The sequence below is a fragment of the Palaemon carinicauda genome, chromosome 15 (assembly GCF_036898095.1).
Source record: "Palaemon carinicauda isolate YSFRI2023 chromosome 15, ASM3689809v2, whole genome shotgun sequence".
NCBI classification, from domain to species: Eukaryota; Metazoa; Arthropoda; class Malacostraca; order Decapoda; family Palaemonidae; genus Palaemon; species Palaemon carinicauda.
This window is the reverse complement of record NC_090739.1, coordinates 90,939,623-90,947,122: the sequence shown is the minus strand read 5'-3', so window position 1 is coordinate 90,947,122 and position 7,500 is coordinate 90,939,623.

The following is a 7,500-nucleotide window of genomic DNA, read 5'->3' as shown; positions in this document are numbered from 1 at the left end:
GATATCCTTATAAAGTAAGATAGTTTGCATAAATATTCATATATGATTCATAAATAAATACACTTCACAGGCAAGGAATCAGTAGTATATAGTATACTGTACACAATTTATTCCAAATTGGATTTATCTCTACTTTTGCTCATTACTTTGAAAAAATCTCCGCAAGTATTGATATCATATCACCAGCTCCTCGTCCAAAGGATGCTCTTGGTCTTTTTTGTTACTCATGTTTTTTATTTATTTTTTTCAAGAGTTATGTGTGGGTGAAAATACTATCTAGTCGGTTGAGACTGTGCAGACAACTACTGTCCCTAATGATGAGAAAAATTCCCACATTCGTCAAACGGCCGAAGCAGTATTTTGCACCCAAGTTACAGTTTTATAACAAGCGTCAATAATTTCGAGTCATAGGCGCGTTAGCAAACAAAAATATGATTGAAAGGATGTCTTTTTTTTTTTCAAGATACGCTCCACCCAGCTCTCGTGTAGAGTTCTCTCGGAATCGATGGCTCAATTACTATTATGCATGCACATTACTCAGAAATTAATTGATTTTTCTATAGGAATGTCATTAATTACAGTAAATAAGACTTCGCTTCATATTCGGTGACAGTAGGGCTTTTAGTATAGTACAGCAAATGAAGTGTAGATGATAAGTTTATCATGGCTCATTTTGCTTTTTATTTAATCGCTTGTTTATATTGGTCATTTTGATAATGATAAAAGTTTCAAGGCATTAAATTTTCAATCATATCGTTTTATATATAGTTTTTAACGTATATATAAGATTTTTCTTAAAATACGTAATAATGCAAATAAACAAAGAAAAAAACAGAAACATTTTCTACGATATACAGTATGTAGTATGTAGCACAGGTAAAAACAGGATGTTTCATCTAAAATTACTAAGTATTTCAAGCTAAGGAGCATTTGAAGAAACAGGCATGTGGCTATTTGTCATGGTAAGATATGGTATTTACGATATATTTTTTTTTTGCCTGCATAAAGGTGGGCTTATTCCACATAACGGCACAGAAATTTCATCCGGTTTGCAATTAATTTAAAATCGCTTTCTGAAAGTTGTAAAATGTATCCCGTAGAGATGAAATAAATAAGTATATATATATATATATATATATATATATATATATATATATATATATATATATATATATATATATATATATATATATATATATATATATATATATATATATATATATATATATATATATATATATATATATATATATATATTTGGGCTCAGGCCATGTCGTCCTGATCGAAGGGTTCCTTTACGTAGCCATCTAAGGGATATTTGCTACAGTGATACTCCCAGAGTAATAAACCGAAGGTCTCCAGGATTCTAACTCCTGGCGTGAGTATCCAATTAAGGATATTGCATAATATCAGGGGACGTATTTTTAGATACGATATATAGCAATCTTCACCCCGAATAGATTTAACTCTTTTATGAAGGGGGGAAGAGTGGCGAAAGAAGGGAGTACCGATCTAGGTACCCGGTGAACCATTCCTTTTCTTGTAGCACTCTAAGCGAGTTGTGCTCCCGTTAACCCGGCGTTGTGTTACAAGTTTTTGGAATATTCATCATGCAATATTCAGCATTTTTATACTTTGGAAAGTCAAGTATTAATTCTTTCCTTTGTATAATTTTAGTCTCCCTTTTCACAGTTAAATTTCTATAATTCAAGTGTGTTTAGGTGAGCCTTGCCCAGACGGGAGCCAGCCATTTTATGACTGCAGTCACCCGCTACTATTGCATTTTATTTCGTCAGTAGGGCCACAATTCCCGGTATTAAGCTATAATGTTAGCTATTTAGGCATATTATACATGTGGTGATCTTACATACATGAACTTTATTCCTCTTCCTATTATGTAACTTTACTGATCGTATGAGGCGGGAGCCCTGGCGGTACCAAACCTTAGCTGGGGATCCTACCGGAGCGAGACTACTCTCGCTCATATATACGTTAGTAAAGTAATTCCCCATGTTTAGCCTCACCCTATCGTTCCTTATTGATTCGGAAACCTTACATTCTCTAGAATCTATGGATAAGGTATGATATACATTCTCTCCCAGAGAAAAGTGGCTAAACCCTTCTTCCCTATCTGAGTACCGACGCCACTACAGGCGGCAACCACTGTCTTCTTAATCGCTGTCGAGCTCCGGTTTTGATTTAGATAGTGACGAACTCAGGGTGCCATTGTCTTGCTGCCGATGATGTCGCCAGAAAAGGAACCATGTTTCCTCTGCCACCAACGATGTCATCAGCACAGGAAGCTATGCTTCCTTAGTTCTCTGTTGAAGGTAGGCGGCATACCTGCCGCCACCTCCCATTTTAGTGAACTATAAGACCCTTACCCTTCCCCCTTTTGTCCTTTAGTGATGTCGTAGCCGTCACAATTCTCTTTCACCTGTATTTTTGGCTTGCTAGGTTGACTGGGTTACCGACTGATGCTCTACCGGCGGCAGTTAGTTCAGCCACCTCAGCACCCCTCCCCCTTACATCCTTCCATCACAGGAAGTGAATATTATTGTGGGGGAAGATTGAGCAGGCCCTGACGGCTGCCGGTGGGAAACTGACATTCTTTGGGAAGTCATCAGTCCTCCCTTGGACTGCCATACTGACAGACCTTTTGTGGATAGGTGGAAGCCAGAATCAGACAGATTCTTTTCCCTTCCATTGGAACTCTCATTCTAGCAAGGTGACAGTAGGTGGCCTGATAGTCCTCCTACACTTCCAATTAATATGTTAACCATAATAATAGGAATCTCTCCTTCCTCAATGCTTTCTCTCTCTCTCTATCAGTTAGTGCCGCCAGGTGCTAACGTAACCCCGGCAGTGCGCCGGCTAAACTACAGTATACGACTATACAGTAGTACACATGTTTTCTAGCATACTCTGTGTTTCCTGTCGCAGCCTAATGTTGAGACCACGATTTTGTGTTCAGGCTGAGTACTCCCTCAACACCCAGATGGTTTATTTCGATCATCAGGACCTTAAAAAATCACCGATCAGTGTTAATATATACTACAGGTAGATAATGTTAGTATAGAGTAGACACTTACTAACTCTAACTCTAGTTCCTAGTTACCATAAACGATAGTAATTACTATTGTTGATAAAAATTGTACACTTTTATATTACTGATATAAAAAAATTAAATACTCATTGAGCCCCTCTTCCTTTACAGGAGGAGTCAATGGAAAAGAGTGAAGCCTTATCCTGCAACCACAAAGGCAAACACTTCTGTGGCGACATGAAGTGCAGGACTCATGCCCCCTGCTGCATCGTGTCGGGAGTCCTCAAGTATTGGGACAGAAAAGGTTACCCCACCTGTCCGACCCTGCTTGCCAACGGCTTCGGGGAAGCTCCCTCAGTCAACACAGAGACTAGGGATACAGCGAGAGTTACCCTTCGCAGATGGGTAAGTATATTCCAAAAGAACTTTCAGTGACCGTACTTATCCGACAACTCCCGAAGGTGCCTACTGTTCCCCATGGCTCCACCAAACGCGAAGGTGCCCCAGGAACAGGTCCAGTCTTCCCTCATACAACTGAAGATCGACGCAGACATAGATAAGGCACTGGAAGGCATGGACATCCACCAAGAAAAGACGTCAGAAGTTTCCATTGACACTGACAAGGACCTACTACAAGGAGGCCCTGAAGAAGACGTGGAACATCCACAAGCGGAGAAAGAAGGATTTGTTTCAACGGCAACCGAAAACCCTCAGTTTGCTGTAATGGCATACCAACCTATGCCGTCAACTTCTTCAATCCCCACTCCACAACCAGTTGCATATGCCGACAAGAACGAAGTAATCCTCACTTCAATTCAACGGATGATGGAGTTGTTCCAAAAAGAACAAGAAACAATGAAAAAACACTTAGGCAGCAGCAGATACTGTTGCAGGAGAGAGCGGACTGCCCTGGATCTACTAAGGGCTCTATTATGAAGCCACTTAAAGTGTTAAATCTCCCTCACCGCTCCGAAACCAACCCCTGGAGGTATGTGGAGCATATTCCCATGATGAATGGGAAACTATCCATCTCAGAGGAGTTAGGGACCAAACTGATTGAAGATCTTAAGTTCTGGCCTAACTTTTCAGCTTACCCAGATTGTTACGTGAACCTGCGGGATGAACATGCAGCCCGTGAGGAAACGGTACACAAGAGGTCATTGTCTTCGAGCATGACAAGGCACAATCTATCCTCCTGAAAACCTTCAAAGGAGCCGGGTACACCAACTCCAAAGTCTCAGCACTGAGCAAGAGACATCCCTCCTTTCTTGCTCTTTCCGCCATCTCTTTACCCTTTTCAGAGAAAGCACTAGACTTTTCCGTCAAGGCAGTCGACGAAGGCAAACCCTGCCCAAACCTAGAGGAATGTAAACTGTTCTCTCTATCATTGCCTACCTGCGAGAAGTGGAAGGATGTCTACCTAACCTTTTCCGTCTCTAAGATGGATCCAGAGATAGCAGGCCAGCATTTCAATTAGAGCCTTCCGAAGTTGCTAGACCATCTTCTGAGGAAGGAACAGGAGACGAAGGAGAGATTTGCGGCCTCTCTTTCTCATCAGAACTGCCTGGATATGAGTGCAGGCCTACAGAACGCCCCAGAAATGTACGTTTTCCTGGCTAAGTCCTACTTATATGCTTTCCTCAGAGCGAGGAGAGTCTGCAGAGAGTTCGTTTTGGCCTCAGCGACCATAAGGCACGAACCAAGGAAACTTATTGCCTCGAACATCTGGGGTAACAACTTTTTCCATAGGAACTGGTCCAAGAGATCATAGCCAGAACAGCCACCGAGTACTGGAACCTTCTCCAGAAGTGGGGCATGAGCTCAAAGAGGAAATCTTCCTGGGACGGAAGTCCCCAGCCCAAGAGTAAAAGGCAAGGAGACCACGCAGACCTGCACAACTTTCTGCCGTGACTATGACCATGATGCCTAAGACCACTTTCCAGATGGTCCCTCATCAACTGGCACCCCAGTCGCCAGTGTTTAACCCCAACTTCAAGAGGCAGTCGACTCACTTTCGCCCTAGTCAGAAAGGAAATGGCCCTAAGAGAAGTTCACCCAGAGGTGACTCCTTCTGGGGCCAAGTAGGACGTAGTCACGGAAACAAATCCACAGGACCCCCATCCAAAGAGGGGTCCCAGGTAGGGGGCAGACCGTATCACTTTCGGGATCGCTGGACCTTCGATCCCTGAGCCCACAGCCTAGTAACGAATGGACTCGTGTGGAAATGGAACAGATCTCCACCCCGTTTTCCAGAATTCTTCCAACATTCCACCACCTCGTTAGAAGAATATACCTCCGAACTCTTGAACAAGAAGGTAATAAGGAAAGTGAAGTCCATCAAATTCCAGGGAAGGCTGGTTTGTGTTCCCAAGAGAGACTCAGTCACACTACACTTGTCTCCACTCAACAAGTTCATCGAGAACCACAAGTTCCGGATGCTTACTTGTCAACACATAAGGACCCTTCTACCAAAAGGAGCAAACACAGTCTCATTAGACCCAACAGATGCTCACTGGTATCTTCTATTGAGCCGCCCTTTCTCCTCCTACCTAGGATTCATGCTACAGAAGAAGTGTATCTTCAGAGCAATGCCCTTCGCACTGAATACAGCCCCAAGGATATTCATGAAGCCGGCAGACACAATTGTCAAGCAGCTACACTCCGAAGGAGTTCAAGTACTAGCATATCTAGACGATTGACTGGTATGGGCAGCATCCAAGACTGCTTGTCTGCAGGTAGCCAACAAGATGATCCAGTCCTGGAACACCTGGACTTCAAGATCAAACGCAAGAAGTCTCGCATTCCTCCAGCTCAGAAGTTCCAATGACTAAGAAGCCAATGGGACTTAGCCCTGGATAGGTACGCTCCTCGGACACCCCTTTAAGGCTATACTCGGACGCTCGCGACCCCGACGACAAAAAGAAATTCTTGAAAAATCAGTTTTTGCAGTAACCTCCTTTTTTTGTTTGCAAAAAAAAACTTCAATGAATGCTTAAAACAACTGTAAAGATAAATACTTCTCATCTGCAGAAAAACTATTTATTATAAATATTTTAAAAAATTAGGTAGAAAAAAAAGACCTTACATAAAAATTCATAAAAAAAAGTTTATACATATATACACAAATCTTTTTAGGAATTGATTCTTGAATGTTTAGGATACATCTTGATGTATTTTGGATGAAGTCAGACCCATGGAGGTGAAGATCTGAAATGAGAAAAAAAGGGTAACTTTTTTTGGCCAAAAAAATTTGTCAAAATTTCATGAATTTTTTTGGGTACCCAAATGAAATAGGAAGTGGCTAATTTTTTTAGGGAATAAACATATGTTATCCTAAAATAGAAATATGTAAAAAAATCTTCATTATTTTGTAAATTACATTTATATCAGGGGCCATATCTAAAGGTAATTTTTGAGTACTTAGAAATTTCGTAAAAAAATATATCTAATATATAATATGATATTTATGCAGGTAAAAATATACCAAAATATCACAAATTCTATAGGGAACAAGAATATATATATAGATAGGGCAACTTACGCTTTGGATATGTCCACAAAATAGCCGCCAACCACACTGACTCAGACTCCCTAATCTGCCACTTAAAATGTAGGAAGGGTATGTCAATTTCAAGGTGTTATTTACTAATCTAATTATTCTTGGATATGCATAAAAATTGTATGGTGGGTTGCTGGATAATTGTCGATTATTTTACGATTATTTGAAGGGAAATAAAATCGAAAAAAAAAATGTAAAACAATATAATATTTTAGCTAAAAAAATTTGATGATATTCAATCAAAAAAGAAGTAAACAAAATTTTCCGACAAATAAACATCTAGAGGAATCATTACTCTGTGATAGTTCCTTAGTACGTAGTAATTTTGAAAGAAATGGGAAAAAACGAAAAAATGGCAATCACAGGAAAATCGAACACATACCTATATATACGCAATATCTGGCAAAAAAAAAAGATAGGCATGGGTAGCCAGATCATCTAGAAACACTTTCCAACACTATAAAAATATAAGTTTTGCGACACTACTTGCCAATTCCTTACGGTAACATGACTAAGCCAAAAAATGCAAAACAAATAAAAAGGGGCACTCGCGGAAAAATGGCTAACATTCTAATATACAGCATTTCAGAAAAAAAAAAAAAAAAATTCAGCCACGTGCTAGGCAAACCATCAAGGCACATTTTCCGACAAATAAACATCTAAATGAATCATTACTCTGCGATAGTTCCTTTGTACGTAGTAATTTTGAAAGAAATGGGAAAAAACGAAAAAATGGCAATCACAGGAAAATCGAACACATACCTATATATACGCCATATCTGGCTAAAAAAAAAGATAGGCATGGGTAGCCAGATCATCTAGAAACACTTTCCAACACTATAAAAATATAAGTTTTGCGACACTTCTTGCCAATTCCTTACGGTAACATGACTAA